Source organism: Urocitellus parryii (assembly GCF_045843805.1).
Source record: "Urocitellus parryii isolate mUroPar1 chromosome 13 unlocalized genomic scaffold, mUroPar1.hap1 SUPER_13_unloc_12, whole genome shotgun sequence".
In the NCBI taxonomy this organism is placed as follows: domain Eukaryota; kingdom Metazoa; phylum Chordata; class Mammalia; order Rodentia; family Sciuridae; genus Urocitellus; species Urocitellus parryii.
Genome location: NW_027551764.1, coordinates 1019888 through 1042139, shown reverse-complemented (window position 1 = coordinate 1042139; position 22252 = coordinate 1019888). Strand labels below are relative to the sequence as shown.

The 22252-nt window shown below is 39.2% G+C and overlaps 1 pseudogene; it reads left to right on the top strand.

Moving 5' to 3' along the window:
- The first annotated feature begins 8130 nt into the window (after positions 1-8130).
- On the top strand, positions 8131-9125 carry LOC144251363 (sorting nexin-21 pseudogene; annotated as a pseudogene).
- The last annotated feature ends 13127 nt before the right edge of the window (positions 9126-22252 follow it).

Genomic DNA, 22252 nt, shown 5'->3' with positions numbered 1-22252 from the left:
GTGAGATGCGAATATGTAGTAAATCTGAGTAAGGAGTTTGGAGGAGTTTCATGCAGGATTCTTGCAACTTCTCTGTCAATTTGAAATTGTTTGAAAATGAATTAAAAATAGTAAATTGAGGGCTGGGGTTGTGGCTTAGTGGTAGAGCACTTGTCTAGCACGTGTGAGACACTGGGCTTGATCCTCAGCACCACATAAAAATAAATAAAATAAAGGTTAAAAAATGCTTTAAAACTTTTTTTTTAAAAAAGTGGTAAATGATACAAATGTACAGCTATAACCAGTGCAATGAAATAAATCATGGCACATTCCTTTAGAAGATGCAGATTATTAGATTTTATCAAAAGTGATCTCACAGAGATTCAGGGAGGGGCAGGATCCAGGTGTCTTTGAGGCCAGATAATATTTCATTGAAGGGATTGAAAATCTCAAAGTCTTAGTCTGTTGTCTGGATTGCCAGAACTTTACTTTTTCCCCCTTATATTTTTTTACAGAAAACTTCCATATATTTAAAATTAGAGTATTACAGTGACCCTGCTGTGGGGCATCTCTGGATATAGGTTGTTTTGATGTAGACTGAAGTAGCCATCTTTGTATAGTTCCAGAACCTCAGAGTTTACTACATGGATTTGAAATAGTTTTACCTTGTGTAAGTGGTCACAAAAATCTGAATCATCTTGATATTCTGACACTAAAGCAAAATACAGGAAATCTAAAAGAATGTGGAAACAGGATTAGAGGTGTCTTTTGAAATGCAGTATCCAGTTTTTAGGGCTATTAAGATGGAGTCACATTTTGACTTTTTCATAAAGAGAATATTAGAGTGTTATGTGTTGAATTGAGGCCTTCCTGAGGCAGGGGTGGGGAGATATGTTGAAGTGCCAACTCCCAGTACTTTAGCTTGTGATCTTATTTGGAGAAAGAGTTCAGAGGTGATAAATTAAGATGAGGTCATTAGGGTGGGCTTTGATACAATAGAACTGTGTCTTGTAAAAGGAGAAGTGGACACAGACACACTCATGTGGAGGGAGGTGATATGGAAGAAGGTAATGAAGGTGACACAAGGGGACAGGGCTGTCTAAGTTAACAAGAGTGTGGCCTGACACTGTCTCTCTAAGTGCCCTCTGAAGGAGGCAACGCTGTTAATTCCTTGATCTGAGACTTGTGGTCTGCAGAACTGTGAGACAGCAGGTTACTGTTGTTAAAGCCTCCTGGTCCACGGTACTGGTTATGGCAGCTTTGGTAGCCCTTTTCTGATGCTATGTCAATACTGTAGCTCAGTGGGAGAGCTGGTACCTGGCATGTGTAAGGCCCTTGCTTCCATCCCCTATATCTGTTCCCCACCTATAAAAGAGGATAAAGGATTATTTGGCTTATGTTTCTGGGGGTTGGAAAGTCTAAGAACGTGGTGCCTGCATCTGATGAGGGCCCTCTTGCTGCATCATAAAACAGCACACACATCACTTGCTGGGACAGAGCAAGTGTGCCAGCTCAGGTCTCCTTTCTTCTTCTTGGAAAACCACCAACACTCTCCTGGGGACCACACCCTCAAGACCACATTTAATCCTACCAAAAGCTCTCGTACAAATGTCATCAGTATATGACTTTGGGGATTAAATTTTCAGTGCTTGAACTTCTGGGGGACACACTTAAAACACAGTGAACTTACGTGCATGCACATACACATAATGTGAGTGCTTGCTCAGCAGATACTGCTTGCTGTGGGTTTTACTTTTAGAATTTCTGCACAAGAATTTACTTGATCAGAAGGTTCCACTGAAGTGTCACTTTGTTGAGTGCTTGGGCTCTGGGGAGGTGAGCTGACTGAGTCTGGCCCTCAGCATTGGTCTTCCCAATGAGGGCCAGCCTAGCTGGAGGAGGCATATGCCATATGGGGCAGCTGGGGTTGTGGGCAAGGACTTCAATATACCCCAACCTGACATGGACATCACTTGGCATTAGAGGGCACCTCTGTTTTCCTGGAGAGCATGTTATCCTGTGCTCACCATGGCATACACTGGGCACCCCTGCTTTCAAGGCCTGTTCTCCGGATGTCATTGATTAATTGCCCATCTTCTCCTGAACCCTCCTCTGGCTTTTATCTCAGGAGAGATTGGCCTTGATTAGGTTTTGGGACTTTGATTGAGGTGTGTGATTCCACAGTGGGGTCTCCCAGATATCAGAGCTGGACAGGAGTCTCCCCAGAGATCATGCTGGTGGGAAGACAGCCTCATGGCGCCTCCATGGCCTCCCAAGGCCTAGCTCCCTGATGTCAGTACCTCTGCCTGACTTTTGGCTTTTGCTTCTTTTATAGGGACCTGGGCAAAAGCAAAGACAAAAGCCAATAAAAGCAAAGATCCTTACCAGGATGGGATTATGGGATTGTCAGCCTGTGTGATTTGGGGGCTGTTAGCCTGTGTGATTTATGCAGGACCTGGAAACCTTTGAAGTAGAAGCTTATATAGATAACTCAAAAAACTGATACATTTTCAAAATGACCATTTTCTCTAAACCCTAATTTTGAGAAATTAGAATCTTCCATTTTGATTTGACTCCCCCAATCAGCTGAAAATGCTTGCGTTCAAAACAAGGTGCCTATTTACTGTAAGGCCCTGGGACAGGAGCATCTCTGTGGGGACAGTGCTGTTCCTACACTACCAGCTCTTCTAAGTTACATCCACATAAGATGAAGAGTCAGATGCCCTTGGAAATCTCCACTCACTGCTGTCTCCAATGTGAAATATTGCTGTTGTATATTAAGATTGCTGAAGCAAAAATTAGTAGGACCAGGTGTAATTTTCTTCTCTGGCATCATTGTAAAATATTCAGTAGTCATTGAATTAATTATCATTAATAATTTGATAAACAATACTTCTTTTTTATACATTTTATTTATTTGTTTGTTTATTTATTTTTATGTGGTCCTGAGGATCGAACCCAGGTCCTCGCCCGTGCTAGGTGAGCGCTCTATCGCTGAGCCACAGATCCAGGCCCAAATAAATAATACTTCTATAAAAAAACTTTATGAATTCTGAAATGCTTCCAAACTACATGAATTATTCACAGATATTAGTTTTTAACACGTGAGAGCACAATTGTAAACACCATCCACTTCATCACTTAGGGAAGAAAAAAACCAAGATTGGTGCAAATAAGCATATAAGAACATCTGAATATCAGAATCACAGTTAGGCTAAAGTAATTTTTATACAGTGATTCTATGAAAAAAGAACTCTCAGTTTTAGTGTGCACAGGTGCAAATGTACTTAAGGTTAGGTTTTTGAAACATTAACATGTTTTCTGAAGGAAAATCTCTGATTAGCTGTAATGTACTTTATTTTTTTTATTTTTATTTTATTTTTTTTAAAGAGAGAGTGAGAGAGGAGAGAGAGAGAGAGAGAGAGAGAGAGAGAGAGAGAGAGAGAGAGAGAATTTTTTGATATTTATTTTTAAGTTCTCGGCGGACACAACATCTTTGTTGGTATGTGGTGCTGAGGATCGAACCCGGGCCGCACGCATGCCAGGCGAGCGCGCTACCGCTTGAGCCACATCCCCAGCCCCTGTAATGTACTTTAGAGAGGAAAAAAAAGCATAATTATTTTTCATCACTTAAACTGATTTCAGATCAGACTGTTAGGAATATTCTTGCAGGTATTTTTATGCATCAAATTCATTTTTTATGAAAACCTTAAACCTTGTCTCAGTATTTGCATATATTGTAAGGCCATTTTCATCAATAGCCTGTTGCTTATCCTGACATAAAAGAGTTTTACAATATTCAGCTTCTGATTTTTTAAAAAAGTTTTTATCTACCTATCTACCGACCTGCCTGCCTACCTACCTACAAATATTTATTTTTCCCAGGTGAAATCTTAGAAATTTGGAACTTCCTGCAGCTGAGAAAAATATATTTGGCTTGATCCTCCCAATCTAAGTAAGACAGTAAGAGAGTTTTCCAGGCCCCTGACCCCTTTTAGAATTACTTAATCTGCCTATCCCCTCAAATGAAAAACAATTCTGGACAGACTTCCTTGGTTGACTACAGTCCCTCAGTAATACATTTGTTCTTACTTTCATCAGTACTTTGAAATTCTGTGCATACAAAATTGCATATAAATAGTATCTTTCCTGCATGCATTATTTTCTGAACTAGATTTAAAAATTTTTCAGAATATGCATGTATTTCATTCCTCAACACATCAAAATGGAACCTATTCTCTGGATTGAAAAAGAGAATGTATATACCCTCCCACCCCCGAACTTTGACTTTTCTTGCTCCTTTCACAATGACAGTTTGAATGCCATCCCGGTGCCTGTTCTCAAGGCTCACTCATAGAGTGGCTCTCTCAGTGTGTGGACCAGGAAGAATATCTGGATTCAGGAGGAATTTTGCATACTTAAGGATCATTTCTGTATTAGTAGGAAAGAGTTTGGGGACTAGTTTGTAATTCTAATATCTGTCATTCCTGATGGCTGGTGACATATGGAGGTCTCTGAGAACTTGTGAACACGAAGTGTGCTCACCCCACTTAACTGGCTTTCCATCCATAATCAAGCAGATTCCCAGTGTCCTAACTACTTTGGACTCCAGTTCTGAACCAAAGGAACTAAAGCACTGGCATATTTCCAATGTTCTAACATATACAATAGAGAGGATGTGGAATCCCTATTACAGCACATTCCAAATTCATAAGCTTGGCACACAGAATCCATGTTATGCAGAATCCAGCCCCACTGCATCCCCGTCCACCTGTGCCCTTACTTGCCTCTAAAAGTACATGCTGTGCAAGAATCTCACATTGTCCCTGTATGCAGCCATCCTATGTGGGTAGGCTTTGCACCATTTAGCATGACTAAAGCTTAAACCACTTTGCCAGATTAAACTGTTTAATTCCATAACTCTCAAACCCCAGTCCAATATACAATGGAGAAGAACAAGGGTGATTTCTGAGATCTTGTATGTTTCAATTCACCATGGATTGGAGTGATATACTATGGTTATATTTTGCCATAACAAGGTCCAAAGGGGCACATGACTCTTGGTTCTAGGCTAGTATATTTATTTCATACACATAGGGGACTTATGCCAAGTTCAAATGAAAGCACTTTTGTTTTCACATCTAGAGCTCCTTTCCTATTTTAACATTGTATTCAAGAATTACTTTATACATCCAGCTTCTGACCATTGCCTTAACTCAGATATATCATGCATTTATCTGGATTCTAATGTTGCCTGTAAAATTATTTCTCAATGCTTAAGAATTCACTTTTAATTATAAATAATGTGGTAACACTACAAGAGCAGTTTCCATTTAAGTGTTGCAGGATAGCAAATTAGTGCCCATCAATTGAAACTCTTATTAAATTGCATTTGGTATGAACTTAAAAACAATAATTGATTTTATAATTAATGCTGTCTCAAGTTCCCTTCAGTGGAGTAGATTCACACAGTAGTGTTTCCTTTTTAAGATCACAGCATTTGTGAACTGCCTTACATATTTTTGAGAAAAAAAATATAGTATCTGAAGTCCAAATGACTGAAAACATTTAGCTGAATACATACTTGTTTGTTTATTAAAAAAAAAAAAACCTTCTTGTGAAGTATCTGGATTTGAACTTCCAGAAAACCTGGAACAAACATAAAACCTGTTTTTAAAGATTTATTTAAGATTTTATTCCAAATTCTATGAATTCAGTTAGAAATAAAAGTTAAAGCACTGGGGCTGGGGTTGTGGCTCAGCCATAGAGCGCTCAACTAGCACATGCAAGTTTCTGGGTTTGATCCTCAGCACCACATAAAAATAAATAAATAAAGGTATTGTGTCCAATCTCAACTAAAAAATAAATAAATATTTTTAAAAAAGCACTGTGGATATAGCTCAGTGATAGAGCACTTGCCTAGCATGCTGAAGGCCCTGAGTTCCATTTCCAGTACCATGCACAATAAAAAAAAAAAAGGAAAAAAAAAAGTACAAGCAAAAGAAAAAGGCTACGATTTAAAAGAGTGTACTGGGGAAGAACTCAAAATTTTAACCAACTGAAGTTTTTTTTGTTTGTTTGTTTGTCTTTCCAGTTACATGTCTAAGAGCCTATTTGGCCTGGCAACAGAAAGAATCAAGTATATTGCTTCCTGGTTTTAAAATAATGCAAAATCTTGTTATTCCACAGAACCTCTAGAAAATCAAAATTCTGGAGGAAGAATTGTTGCTGTCTTTTCACTGACTGTCCTGTTCAGCGCCTTATGAAGAAAAGGTTTCCAGCCTGCTTGAAAGGCAAATTTTAATCATCCCAATTCTTATTCTCACCTGGCCACTGAAAACTTCTATTCAGGAAAAGTGTTATTACATGTAACTACTACCACTAAGAGGAAGAAGCTAGGCTCCAATGTTTGTGGATTCTCCCCAGTTTGATCAAACTGCATAAAACCCATTTTTCTTTTTTTCATCTTTTTTTTTTTGCCTATTTGTTATGCAGGCAAGTAGATGAATCCAGCCAGCCAACATTCAGGCAAGGTTCATGGTTCAGGCTGCCAGAAGGAAGATTCCAAATGAGCAGTATGGTTCTAAAATTATAATGAATATCCCTTAAATGAATCGCCAGGTACATTTTACAGGATCAGCATATTTTTGTAAAGAACCAGTATATAACTTTATTTCTTGGCTTTTATCATATTTCTTGGCACACAGTAGGTATTTAATAAATTCTTCCTTCCTGGATTAAACTGACCAGGACTTCAGTTGGAGAGTATTTTGTACAAATCTTAAAATTTCCGTATCTAAGTTATGTCAACTGTGACATATATTGAATTCAAAACATTTAAAAAACTGAATTCATTGTAAGAAGAGAACAAAGGGGTCTTAATTTTCCAGGTGGGTGTGTGAGGATAAGTGATAAGTGGAGGCAGAAAAACAGACTGAGAAAAGGGTTTCTCTCCAACTACCAGGAGAGGCTCCCCCTTTTAGAATTCATTACTGAAGACATTCCTATCCCTGCTTAAATAAGCATGTTAGTAAAATTCAACAAGCCACCACATTCAGAAATGTGAATCCTCAGAAAGAATCCACAAATTAGAAGTTGAGGACATATCTGAGTTAGAAGAAAATAATGTCTGTAGATTTGTCAAAATTGTACAATTCTGTGCAGTAAAATTCAAAGAAACAGGCACAACAATGGTTTCTCTGATGCACACAGCCAGGAAAGTCTTTTCTACATGCTGAAACATTTGCCCATATAGGAGTCAGAATTCAAAAAACCTCTGTCTAAAGGGCTGAAGGGTAGTGAGACTGTACCTGGTTAGCCAACCCCAGGACCCCAGCAGGAACCTGGGAACCCTGAAGGTAAAGCAATAGTCCTCAAACTTGGAAATGAATGTAAGTCACCTGGGACATTTTAAAAACTAACAATTCCTCACCTCCTCAACTGAAATTTTGACTTGCTAACTGAAGCTTACTCTGAGCCCCACCAAACCAGGGCACTTAGGGTTCAGTGGAGGCTATTTTTGTACTAAGTACTCAAGGAAGTCAGACCATGAACTCCAAAGATGGAATTGCACAGATTTGGGTCCTCAATCCCCACATCTCTGCAGTGATGGACTCTTGGACTAGGCAGGGGAGCAGCTCCCTGCAACATATGACTTGGCACAAGGTTAGTCTTGGTATCTACAGTGTGCTCTGTGGTTGAGGTTGGCACTACTACTGGACAGAGTGGGGCAGTGAGAAGACACAATGCGAAACCCCAAATCCCAGTCAAGGGAGTTTTTGGGAGTCACAACTGGGACTATTGGCTGTTGACTCTTTATTAGTAATGATTTTGCCCTTAATACTCAGTTTTAAAGATTTTTAACTATCCGTAGCTCACCAGCTGGAGAATTATCCTGATTGCATAAATTTGATATAGCAATTTCAAAGGGCACAATCTGTTAGTCTAAATGCAAAAGTTACTGGATTCCATAAAACTCTCAAATTCCATATTCAAAATGTTAAAAGGCAATCAAGCATGAAATTGAAAAAAGTTTTTGTTCACAAACTTGTTCACATGAATAACCAAAATTTTGTAACTGTCAAAAATTCTGTTGGCAGGGGTCCTCCTCCTGCCCCAGCCCTGGACCTAGTGTAGTCCACTCCCCCCAGGATGCCATGGCCTCCTGGCTCGGCGGGGGGCCCAGAGGCTGAGCAGTTCCCAGGGACCTCCTAGCTGAAGGATGCCGCTGCCGAGGAACTGTCCTCCTGTCTCAGCTGCACCCTCAGCTTCACCAGCGCTGAGCACCACAAGGAGGCCCGCCTGGACTCCCAGGGACAGACACCGCGAGAAGACAGAACAGACTCCCCCACCTGATGGGCAGCGAGGCAGTCAATTCCTAGCCTCAGAGCTATAGGATTTCTGGAAGAAATCCCAATACACTCTGGTATCCCGGCAGCTGCTCTTTGAGGTGACCAGCACCAGTGTTGTCAAGGACCCTCCCTCCTACTCTATACCCTCGCCATGATGTGTCCAGGGCCACCAGATCGCCAGCCCGCCCAGATCTCTTGCAGCTACTCAGACTTTAAGCAGCTGCACAGAAACTTGCAGCTGAAGTTCTGGGGCCAATGGATGCCGTCTCCTTCCCCCGTGAGCGCCCGCGCCAGAATTTTACCGTGGAGACGATTGCCCGCCTTAGCAGAGCCTTTGGACAGTTTTTTTGGGCCACCTACAAGCCGTGCCTGAGCTACGCCATGCCCCAGACTTGCAGGATTTCTTCGTGCTGCCAGAGCTGCAGCAGGCACAGAGCCTCACCTGTACCGGCTTCTATCATGAGGCCCTGGCACTCTGGGCCAATGCCTGACAGCTGCAGACCCAGCTGGATGCCCTCCTGGGGCCCAGACCATTCTCTGCTGACCCTAGCTGGGCTGGCTGTGTGCCACCAGGAGCTGGAGGACCCTGTGGAGGCCTGGGCCTGCTGTGAGAAGGCCCTGCAGCTGTTGGGAGAAAAGAGCCCCCATTCTTTCCTGGCACCCTTCCTGGAGGCCCATGTCCGGCTCCCCTGGGGCCTAGGTCTGGACAAATGCCACTCAGAGTCCCTGCTCCAGGCCCCTGTGCCATCCCCCAGTCTCAAAGAATTGCTGCTCATCAAGGAGGTGCTGGGCTAACCCTCACCTAGCCTTAAAGCCACTGTGGGGAGAAGGGCTGCCCCAGGATTTGGGGAGCAGGGGACTGAAGAGGAGGACATGGAAAGCAGCTAGAAGGCCGCAGGGTTACTGAGAGCCCCCAGAAGTTCCACAGAGAATTTGCAGTGGACAGAAGAAATTTTGTTTTGACTTGGGCTGAGGACAAGCTTTGGCTGGGGATTGGTACCCAGGGAATGGTACAAGGAGGAAGTCTGACACAGCCCCTCTAGCTTATTCACAGCCAGGGGCCATTGCCCAGGTCAGGATTAATGTGTTCTTTTCCATGGGCCTCTAAGCCATCAAGTCAGCCTGACTGAAGTCTTGCAGTTGAGAGCCAGAGGAAGGGCTGTAGTTCTGGCCCAAGGAAATTAAAGATCAGCCACTCAGGGAAAAAAAAAGAATTCTGTTAATTATGGTACAATAGAAACCCAAACACATTTCAAAGGTGCATATGTATATTTGTGTGTGTGTGTGTGTGTGTGTGTGTGTATATGTATATACATATATATGTGTGTATCTAGTAAATGCTAAATTAACTTAATTATGATTGTAATCATGTTGATTTAATCATTCCACATTAAAAATATTGTACCCTATAAATGTATACAATTATTATTTGTCAATTAAAAATAATATAATTTTAGGTTTTTTTTTGTCACTGTGACCAAAGTACCTGACAACAACTACTTAGAGAAGTAAACATTTATTTTGGCTCATAGTTTTAGAGGTTCAGTCCATGATTAGCCAATTCCATAGCTCTGGGCCCAAGGTGAGGCAGAGCATCATGGTGGTGGAAGGCATAGCAGAGGAAAGCAGCTCAAGACTTGACAGCAGGTAGGAGAGGGAGAGAAAGCATATTTCTCTTCCCAGGGATAAAATATAAACCCCATAGTCATGGCCCCAGTAACTTACTTCCTTCAGCCACACCCTAACTGCTGCCTGCAGTTACCACCCAATTAATCCATATCAGTGGATTAATCCACTTATTAGATTACAATCCTCATACTGTAATCATTTCACCTGTAAACATCCTTGCATTGCCTCACACATGCACTTTTGGGAGTCATCTCAGATCTAAACCATAACAAATATTAATTTTAAAAACCATAGTTTTATTCTATAAATGTTGCTCCAAATGCTACCTCATAGAGCAACATATTTATTGTGTGAATAAATAATCTATTTTGAATAAACTTTAGACAAAAATTTTACCCTGCAATACCTCAGTTTTCTCCAGTGAAAATAGAAGGAAAATTATTTAATTCCCTTTCTCTTATATTATTGTAGAAATATTGGGAAATTGCTACACAAAGTTTTTAAAATGTAGAAAAGACCTGAAAGAGTTCAGGTGGTCATTTATGTAGAGGGACATTTTTCTAAGTGACCATATGACTTTAAATACAAAAATTTAACAACTGTACTATCATATTTGGTCCATAAATTTATAACAACTTGAATTTTCAGGACAAGACAAAGGCTGCATGAGAATTTGTTTTCATTTTTATTATCTTAGAATGAACGTTTGGTAATTTGAGCATTTTGATTGAGGAGAATTAAAGCAATATAAAAAAAACATTCCAAAGCTAGACTTCCTATTAAGCTAGAGACTCCCTACTTTATACTAAAATAGGGAAAAAATGTCATTGCCAAGATATAGGTATTTGGTGTTTCAAATAATCAACTAGAACGTTCTAAAACTGCCCATATAAATTTTCTTGCATTGTTTTGTGATATAGATGTACTTCTGTCTGTTGCCTCCTTCCTTCCACTTTGAGAAAACCAGGAACAATTCCCTGCTAAATGTGGGCATGTTCCTGGAGAACAGACTCCTGTGAGGCGCTCCATCTGGGAAGGCTCTTGTTTCTAATGAAGCATATGATTTTCCTCAGGGCTGTGTCTTGTGGTCACAGTCTCTTCATGGAAGGAAAAACTGGATTTGGGAACTTTGATATGGTTTTATGTCAGCTGCTCAGAGCAAGTGCAATCAATCCATTCCTAGCAAGAATATTTATAAATGAATCCGTCATAAAATATCATTTCCTTTTCTTTTTTTTTTTAATGAGTAAGTAGACATTAGACATTTTTTTTTTATATTTATTTTTTAGTTCTCGGCGGACACAACATCTTTGTTGGTATGTGGTGCTGAGGATCGAACCGGGCCGCACGCATGCCAGGCGAGCGCGCTACCGCTTGAGCCACATCCCCAGCCCCTCATTTCCTTTTCAACCAAAACAGGACAGTAATTTCTTTGATGTATTCAAGAAATGCATAAAAATTACATAAAGAAAAAAGGAAGAATTTTACTTTATTTTTAGAATTTGGATTCATATGATACTGAAATTTTTAATGTAACTAATTTATGGGAAATTATTTCTAGTTTAATACACTGGGTTGTTGTCAAAACAACCTTAGTTTTCTGACTCTTCTACCATCTAGCCAACAGGCAGAGTGGGAGGATTCAGGGTATTTCACCAACCGGCCACAGAATTCTCTGTCTCTGATTTTCCCTAGAATGCTTCTGCTCCTGGTATGTAGTACCCCTCCAGACATCAGACTCTCATTATAGCTCCTCTATTTAATGCAATGTTTACCTGAAATTATTTAAATAGTAATAGAAAACTTAAGTGTCTGCCTAAAAAAATTAGTTGCATATGGACACAATACCTTTATTTTATTTATTTACTTTTATGTGGTGCTGAGAATCAAACCCAGTGCCTCACATGTGCTATGCAAGCACTCCACCACTAAGCCCCAATCTCAGCCTCATCTTTTTTAGTTTTTGTCCAAACTCATGAAAAAAATAAATAAATTGCAATGGTAATATTGAGTCACTTAATTTGTTAATGTTTTTTAAGGAAACTTAATTGACCAAATTGTAATCCCACAGGTCAATTAATTGTACCACAGAGTAAGTAGAAAGGGAAAGACTGTCTGAATTTTTATCCATACCTGTTGCATCTGTGTGTGCAGGTGCTCAGGAATTATGAAGGAGTTTACACTGTATGTAAGACATGGCCCCAGGTGCTGGGGAGACATAACTATGAATGTGGATGATGACAGAAACTGGGCTTGTCAGAGGTGCCTGAGCTGTAAGAAGACATACTGGAAAACCTACCAAGGTGGAACAGCAACTCAGAACCATAGAGGAGGGAATAGAGATCCCACAGAAGGAACACACTCCAAACCATAGGAAGGCAAGATGTTCCAAGAGTCCACTGGGAGTGGGATGGGTACAGTCTTGTGAAGGGATGCCAACGTGGCTGGGTGGTTGTGGTTGAGGCCAGGCTGGGAGCAGTGGTAAAGAGAAGGGGCCTTTCAGGGAATGTGAGGGTGTTTCATGTGATGTGAATGAACATGTGAGTCCTGCCCAGGAAAGTAAGGTCATCAGGTAAGTAACCTTTAGCAAGATTTCAGTAGCAACAGGACAGCAAATGGATTAAGAGATGAGTTGGAGACAGGGAAACAAAGAAGTAAGTACCAGAGATATGGAGAGACTGAACAAGCCTGTGACAGGATGATTGAAGAAAACCAGAGCAAATTCAGGAGATGGAACTCTACCACATCCTTCATCATCAGTCAGTGTTGTTCTCTCTAGGGACCCACACCAATGTCTCCTTGCACATTCAAGTGAAGATGGCATCCCTGTAACAGAGATACATTCACCTAGAGGCTAACACTCACTAACCTATCAGGAATGTTGCAGGATCCATGTTGGTGGCCAGACATCATATGTTGTACAAGACTTGGAAAAAAAAAAAACATTCAGATAACAAGCAGCACATGTACCCAGGGTTTATTATCCTGACACAGACACTTAGACAATGTCCTGGAGAGTTCCTTCCAGCTCATAAAAAATATGTGAAGTTGAAAGAAGATTTAAGCTGCTTATGACAAGTTGATTCAAACAGCTAAAATCTGAGGGATTTTATTATTTACAGAGATGATATTCTAGAAAACCAAAATAGAGCAATATGCTATAGTAAGACTTTCTGACTTTGTACAGACTTCTTTTTAACATCCCTATTTTGTAATATTGTCATAATAGCATAGTACTAGTGAAAATATTTCTGATAATGTAAATACCTAGTGCCAATACTTTGCCCTAAGATATTGTTTATTATTCTACACAAGGTTATGGACTATGTTTCTGATTTTATTCTTTAAGTCAATAGGAGCTAAATTAGCTAAAATTCATTGAGAACTTACTTCTAGGTTCCAGGCACAAGATTATATATACACACACACACACACACACACACACACACACACACACACACATATATATATATATATATATATATATATATATATATATATATATACATACATACATACATATCTCCTTTATACTAATTCTATTAGGTAGGTATTACCTATATTTTCAGAGATGAGGAAACAGACACAGAGAGGAAAAGTAAGTTACCTGAGATTACACAGATGGTGTGAACCTGTGGAACCAGGCATCTGCTTACACCCACACCATTCCTATCAGAAAGTGTGATTCATCATGTTAGCACATCATGAAATTGCTGCTGGAATCATCTCTATAGCCTCCATTATACCCCATCTATGGAATTCTGAAAATTAAATTAGAAAGCATCTTCATTTCAAAATAGAAATACTCTCTAAGCAATATCATCAGCATGTTATGGTGTCAGTAATGGTTTTGTTGAAAATGACCAGCCAGGAACAGACTCATAATCCCCCAGCACAGACCAGCAGTGTAGAGTCTACATAATGGGAACTTCCTTTTGCTCTGACTGGTTAATGGAAAGTCTGTGGTTTTCAATCCCAGAGGCAATTATAGCCCAAGTAAATTTAGCCTCCTGGGTATCAAGGAGTGAAATGGATACACTGACCATGCTGAAATGTAATAACCCTCATCCACCTTCACATCCTCTGCCCTGCATTTTCCTTTCTGGTCCCCAGCCCCACCCTGGTTTTTCTCAGGCTTGTACATCTTGTATTAGATGCTGCTTTGAGTACCAATTAGACAATGCAAACCAGGATTCTGGATAACTATGGTTACACACTGCTCCCAGGCACCCTTGCCACACTGAGTAGAATCTAGCCTGGCTTAGATCCAATTTGGAGTCTCAGGTGCCTGGATACAATATTTTTGCCTAATACTATCCTAAGTCCTTCTCTTTCTGCTCTTTGGTGTTGGGGTGGTTTGCTTGACACTGTTCTTTCTCAGCTCCACTTCAGGTTCTCCTTCACCATTAGTAACATGTGCCATGATTCTTACGAATGCTTTGGACTAGAAATTATGCCATGCATTTCACTACTAAAAAGGAAATGAATCACTCAAAATTAGCCATCTGACCAATGTGTCAACAGTTGAATGTTCAACTACAAAATATTTCAACTACAAAATATTTATGAAATTCACATGGGAATTCTGCATTTTGCACACATTTTCAAATAGCATATTTAAATACATAGTCATATGTTGCTTTATGATGGGCACACATTCTAGGAGGTGAATCCTTAGGTGATTTTTTATCATTGTGCCAACAACATGAAAGGTGTATTTACACAAACCTAGATGGTATAATAGGCTACCATACTCATAGGCCATATGGTATAGGCCACTGAGCCTTGGACACAAAGCTGTACAGCATGTTACTGTACTGAATACTGTAGGCAGTTGAAGCACAATTGTATCTGTATATTTCAACATTTAAAAAGGCATGATAAAAATGCAAGACCATAAGAATTTTTTAGTTCCATCATAATCTATGGGACTACTCTCATATATGCAGCTGTCATTGATGGAAATGTCATTATGGGGTGCACGACTCTATTAGTTTCTTCGGGTATTGGGTAATTACTTACTGAGTACCATTAGTGGGCCACCACTGAGACAAAGACATGTGGTTCTGTTTCAGAAAGTTTAGAATCTGAGAAGCAGACACATAACCAAACATCTTTCACATAATCAGATAATCTGAAAACAAATGCTTTTCATAACATATTGAATTATCTAGTGAGTTGGTGCACTGTGATTTATTGTTAAGGTGATATAGATGAAACGCCTGGTCAAGGATCAGGTCACAATAAGTTCCTGGTTCTACCACTAGTCAGTTGGAAGGACATAACTCCTGTCAAGATTGTTGATTCTGAGGCCTGGCTGGGGTTGTAGCTCAGTGGTAGAAGCATGTGTGAAGCACTGGGTTCAATATTCAGCACCACATAAAAAAACAAATAAATAAAATAAAGGTATAGTGTCCATCTACAACTAAAAAAATACTTAAAAAAATACTGAACATCTCATATATGGGGAAAAAAAAAGATCGTTAGGTCTGTCCAGATCATTAGGTAAGACCAGTCTTGCAACATGAGTGAAAAAAATGAAAATGGTATTTGGGGATTTTACTCTGCAAATACATATTGAAAACTCACTATCTCCCAGATATTCTTTGGGGACAAACAAAACAAACATTAAGTCTGATTTCTTGGGACTTGATATGAGGGAATAAACAAATTAGTGCTTTGTGTTTCAAATGGCAATAAGGGCCAAAGTCTAAAATAAAGCATTTTCTCAGTCAATGTGGTTGGGCAGTTTGACCTTGATCTTGGAGATGCCAAACAGTATTTTGCCTGAGGTCCAGTCAAAGTAGTAAAGACAGAGCTGAAAAGAGGTTGACCCTGATGGCAAAATTTCATCACTTGGACCCAACTTTGAAATAAGTGTTGTGATTTGTAAAAATAATTTGAGTCAAAGATTTCTCTTGTTTGCTTAAGTCCATCTGGTTGTGTTTCCTATCTCTTATAACTGGGAAAATGCTTGCTACTATGGTTAGAATACAGTTTGTAACTGAAAGGTACTTGTTGCTGCACTTTGAGTGAGTCAACCCCTGGAAAATCCATGTTGAAATCTGATTGCCACTGTGTTGGGAGCAGGGCCTTGAAGAAGCTGAAGTTGTTAAGTCATTAAGATTGGGGACCGTCTTCCCCTCAGAAGTAGGTTTTCTCCTGAGGAGATTATTAAGAAGCAAAGCTGACCTCATATTTGGTCTCTTCTCCAGGAATACACTTGCCCTTCTACTTTTCTGCTATGTTATGATACAGCACAAGGCCCTCACCAGATGTGGACACCCAATCTTGGACTTTTAGGCCCAGAACTGTGATTTAATAGACTTCATTCTTTATCACTTACCTGGTATTGGGTATTCTTTCACAGTAACAGAAGGACTAAGACACTAGCCGTATCCCTGCTCTTAACATCTATATTTCTTGCTATTCTCTATATACCCATTTAGTCTTGAAAAGATTAAGATGAAGTAGTCACCATCTTACAACTCCAGATCACTGAAACTTGTAAATGGGATCACAGAGGAAAACCTCAAAGGGAGAAGATCTTAGGGGAAGCAGTGGGAGGAAGGGTACCTCTTTGGCTAGTCATATCCATGCAGTTCAAGCCAGATAATCCATGGTGTTACATTCGGTCATCCTCCATCTGAGAACATGGTGGAGGAGGATGCCCATGAATGTTCCCTATAGTATCTCTGAGGCAGGGGGAGCCTGTTTAATTCTTTCCTAGAGAATGGGATTCTGGTTATTGGTGTGTGTGTGTGCATGTGTATGTGTTTTTCATGTTGAGATGCATGCTATCTGACAGCTGTGCTTTCCCACTTTTTCCTGCTTCACTCATGGTGATGGTCACAAGAAAAATCCAGGAACTTAAAAGAAAAATCAATGAAATCAATTATCAATAGTGACATCAATCTCTCAAAGATTGGGTTTTCAGATTTACAAATCTGCAATTCACCATGACAAAATATAATAAATTACTGTGATCAGAAGTTTATCCTTATGATACAGAAAAATCAAGCCTTATACTACAGTTCAATAAAGATCATTTCACTTTATCCAAATGGTGTTTGACTCTGAAATCTGTTGACTGTATTGTCTTCTATAGCTGACATTTTATTTCCCATCTTTTCCCTTATATTTTAAGAAAGGAAATAGTAATTTGTGGTTTGTTCTCTTAAACTTTCTTAAATAAACCTTAAACTCTAGTCAATGTGTCACCTTCTATCCCCAAATTTTGGGCTTCTTAGTCATCACTGTACATCTTACAGCATAAAAACATGTTCTGAACTGTCAAAGTTCACAAACTGTTCTTATCAGAATATCCATGAACCAAAACAACACTGCAAAGATGCATAAAATCCCAGACACAGAGTACCTCCCTAGATTTATGACATTACACCACTATTTGTTTTTATTTTAATTTAGTACTACATTAAGTGCAGCAATTTTCTTATACTCAAGTTTTAGAACATAGAGAGTTTAGCAAATATAAAGCCATACAACAAATGCTCAACTCTGATACTCTCCAAACATCTGAAGGAAGGTCTACAGATACATACTATTTTTCTTAAGCCAGCCAACTCTGAGACAACAAGAGCCAATAGCTATCAAAATATTTTCTTCCACAAGATATTTGATTTAAAAGATTTTCTTTGAACTGAATCTAATTATTGATTTGTTTTTGCTAATTGCATTCTCATAATTGCTTTATCTCTTGTTCTATAACCTGTAGCCCACCAGGCATTCCCTGGGGTAGTGCTGTGTTCACCAGAATCAGGAGGAGCACTGTGTTGGACACTTGTACACTAATGTGCCAGGATACAGAGAAGGCACCTCAGGCAAGTGAAGGCCACATTTCAACTGGTTGGGGGCAGATGGTGGATCTTTATTGCTCATGGACTCAGAAACCCAGAATAGAGAATGTCCCTTTTGCATGGTAGCAAGTAAGAAACAACTACATTCCATATAAGTGGATTCTGCTCCAATCACCTTTGCCTTTCTTGTCCCTGTGGACTACAGCAATTTACTCCACAGAGCTCTCTACCCATCACCTCTTCAGGACACACAGACAGACACAGAGGTGCACAAGTGCACAGATGCACAGCAGAATCCCCAAAAAGGATCCCACTGGCAACTGGACCTGAACTCAGAACCCATTTACTGACTGTGGGGTGGCACACTGGGCTTGTGAGTTCCTGGAAGAGCCACAGCTAAACTTGGTTTGCATATCATTGTACCAACTGTGAAAATAAGTGGTCCCAGAAGTTCTCAGTTTTTGTTTTGTTTTGTTTTCTGCCTAGACCAACCAATAAACTAGAAGCTACAAATCTCCCCTTTTATCTTGAATTCTTCCTTATCTTGAATTCTCCTGTTGACATCAGTGATGCTTTTACTACTTTGCCCATTAGTTCGCCACTCCTAGAAATGCTGTATTCAGTTTAACTTTACCAAGCTCTTAGGCCACTCAAGGATTTATTGATGCTAACAAAACAAATGAGTTCCTTAAAAGTCTTGAGTCCTGCAGGCAGCACCCAATTTAACAACATCAGGAAGCAGGTCGCCCTGCACGACTCCAACCAGTGGATCTACTACTTGCTTACATGTTAGAGAAATTCTCTCTTAGGTCTTGAACACCCCAAGAAATGAGAGTTACAAAGGAGCATGTGGGGACCTTAAACCTCAGCCAGAATTCCAGGGACCACACAGGGCTATGAAATCATGACAGAAGATCCCAAACAAGGTCCACCAGCCCCAGGAATCAAGATATTACAAATTCCTTCTTCAGAGAAGATAACCAATAAGTCAGGTGATGGAACCACAAACCAAACAGTTTCTGAAAGCCACATCCTAAAAAAAAAAGTTTCATGAATTTAAATATCTGACATTCATAGTATTCTCCCAAAAGAAATAAAAAAATATTATATTTGTTAGTCAAATACCAAACTTTTTCCAGGTTTCTCTTCAAGAGTTAAATATAACTAACAGTCCTTCTGTGTACTTAATTCTGAAGTATGACCAAATAAAAAATTTTTAAAAGTCATAGCTCAGATAAGATATATATTATACTTCTTTAAAAGTTGTGGCTTTCACACCAATGTTTACAGCAGCCCAATTCACAATAGCTAAACTGTGGAGCCAACCTAATATCCTTCAGTGGATGAATGGATTAAAAAATGTGGCATATATACACAATGGAACTTTACTCAGCATTAAGAAAGAACAAAATCATGGCATTTGCAGGTAAATGGATGGCGTTGGAGAAGATAATGCTAAGTGAAGTTAGCCAATCCCCCAAAAACAAATGCTGAATGTTTTCTCTGATATAAGGAGGTTGACTCATGGTGGGGTAGGGAGGGAGAGCATGGGAGGATTAGATTAATTCTAGATAGGGAAGAGGGGTGGGAGGGAAAGGGAGGGGGCAGGGGATTAGCAAGGATGGTGGAATGTGATGGACATCATTATCCAAAGTACATGTATGAAGACTTGAATTGGGTGTCAACATACTTTATATACAAACAGAGATATGAAAAATTGGTATATATGTGTATTAAAAATTGTAATGCAAAAAAACAAAGTACATGTATAAAGGCATAAATTGGAGTGAACATACTTTATATACAGAGATACGAAAAATTGTGCTCTATATGTGTAATAAGAATTGTAGGGCTGGGGATGTGGCTTAAGCGGTATCATGCTCGCCTGGCATGCGCGCGGCCTTGGGTTCGATCCTCAGCACCACGTACAAATAAAGATGTTGTATCTGCCGAAGAGTAAAAAATAAATATTAAAAAATTCTCTCTCTCTCTCTCTCAAAAAAAAAAAAAAAAAGAATTGTAATGCATTCCACTGCTGTCGTGTATTTAAAAAAATAATAATAAAATAAAAAAGTTGTGGCTTATAGCTTTGGAGGAAATGTGAATGTGGTTTTTAAACAACTGGTCTAATAATATAATAATTACTTAGTTTCTAATTCAAAGTACTTAAAAATGACTACTGTTTTATGCTTCAGTTATTTTAGTACATTGAAAATACTCGTTTTCAGGAATCTAAGGAAAATATTTTTACCTCCTATGGCAAACTGGCTGTTTTATTATTGAAAACTAATTTTTTTTTTCATTAACAAGAAAGGAAACACAGTAGAAAGCAACAATTTAAGACCACTTATCATTACACAATGCCTGTGTACACCTGCCAGGTATATACAATACTTACATCAAATCACTGTTCGTAAGCTTTATAGTTTGTCAAATATTCTTCTTCCAAACTCCAAACTCAAATGCCAACCAAAACACTGATCCCTGATCTGAGGTCATTTCCCCAACATGTTTGCTTGTGTCAAGAACAGCTTCCCATTTACTTGTTATGTGGGCACCAGCTCTCACAAGTAGCCTTCCTACACCAAGTTGATTTAACTTGGAACATGGAACTCTCCAGGCAAACATCAAGCATGCTACTGAGACAAGAAGAGCCTGACTCAGTTACAACATCAGCAAGCTTAGTTGCTATTAGCCAAGGTGAACACTGTTCTTTAGAGTGACAATCAATCTATGAGCACCAGATGAACAATTCACCCTCTTCTTCCTCTAAAATTCCCTGAAATTATTAAAGAAATGGTAGATTCACAGGGAAAATGATGAAATAGAGAGCTACCTCCTTCCTCCACCTGTGCCTCCCATTAGGAAGTAAAGGAAATGATAACTGCTTATAAAGAAAACGGAACTCTAACTCAGAATCCTGTGTTCAGATATCCTCTGGAGTTCCTTTGAGAGAACAGCTGCACATAAAACACTTTCATTTTGACTATGAACAGAGAATTTGAGAAAGCACCCCAGATAATTGTTCACATTTTAAAAAATATCAGATTCTATGTTATATTTTGTAGGTTGTAGATCATTCAACTTAAACTAAAAAACAAAACACCACACAAGCACATGCTACTGGCTGTGAGAAACAATTTTCACCCTGTGCAGAATAGCAGAATAATTATTTTGACTTATTGCCTATATTTTAAACCATCTTGTTAAAATATGCATAATCCCTAAGAGGACACATACTTTAAGCAAGTCCTGTTCTACGAGAGCTTGTCTTAAGACCAGTATTGGCTCTATGGGGAAGATCATTTATACATTTTTAAAATTTACATGCAATTCTCATTACTTTCATGTTGATGCTTAAGAACATTTCAGTTTAGTCATAAAGCTTACAGGAAAGGATTATTTGAGTTCTTAAAGCACTTCTTAGGAAAACGAAGGTTAGCTATCAAAAGGGTTGAACAACACTGAGGTCCATGGCTTCTTACTGAAACCTGGAATCCTAACCTGTCTGAAAACTCTTCTTTGAAATTTCTCACACTCAGGAGGCTGAGGCAGGAGGATTGCAAGTTCGAAGCCAGCCTCTACAAATCAGCCAGACACTAAACAACTTAGGAAGACTCTGTCTCAAAAATTAAAAAGGCCTGGGGATGTGGATCAGTGGTAAAGTGACCTAGGGTTCAATCCCCAGCACTGTAAAATAAATAAATAAATAAATAAATAAATAATATATCTTACAGAATGGGACAGAAACTAGAATACCTTTCTACATGACTAATAACCAATTTCAAGTACAAGTTTAAAGTGCCTTAGTTGTACATATACACATATACAATTTCTTCCCAAACAGGAAACAAATATTAACTTACCTAATTAGCTTATCTAATGAGATTAATAACATTTATTCACCATTATTTCTACCTCCACAAGTCAGACTATCAGAAAGGGAGCGCTGAGAAATTATCAAATGTACTTTTTCTAGTCTCTGTGGACCTTTAAAGCCACAAGCCATTTAAATATAATCTTGACATTTGAAGAACCATCAATAGCCATCTCTTCTCTGTGGGGATTGACCTTATTATCTAAAATGGTCATGGCATGTAAATTTATTTTTTAACATTTAGTTTGAGTATTTAAATATACCTAAGTAAAAAGAGGGCAATACATGAAAGCTAGCACTGATATTTACAGAGTCAGCCAGAGAGCCACAGGGAGCTGAGCTTAGAAACACATTCACTGCAGGCAGGTGTACTGCCCCTCCCCACAGAGCACCTGCACTGTGATTCCTTAGCAAGAATGCTCAGGGTCAGAGCGGGCACTCCCTTGTGTTCCAGGGAATGCAATAGCAATGAAAAACAAAGAGTAAAACTGCTTACAACATCAACATCATGCAATTAAAACTAAGGAAAAAGGCAGCAAAGGTTTCTGAAGCCGTATTTTCTCCAAGTAATAGTGACCTCCAGTGACTTACTTTATAAA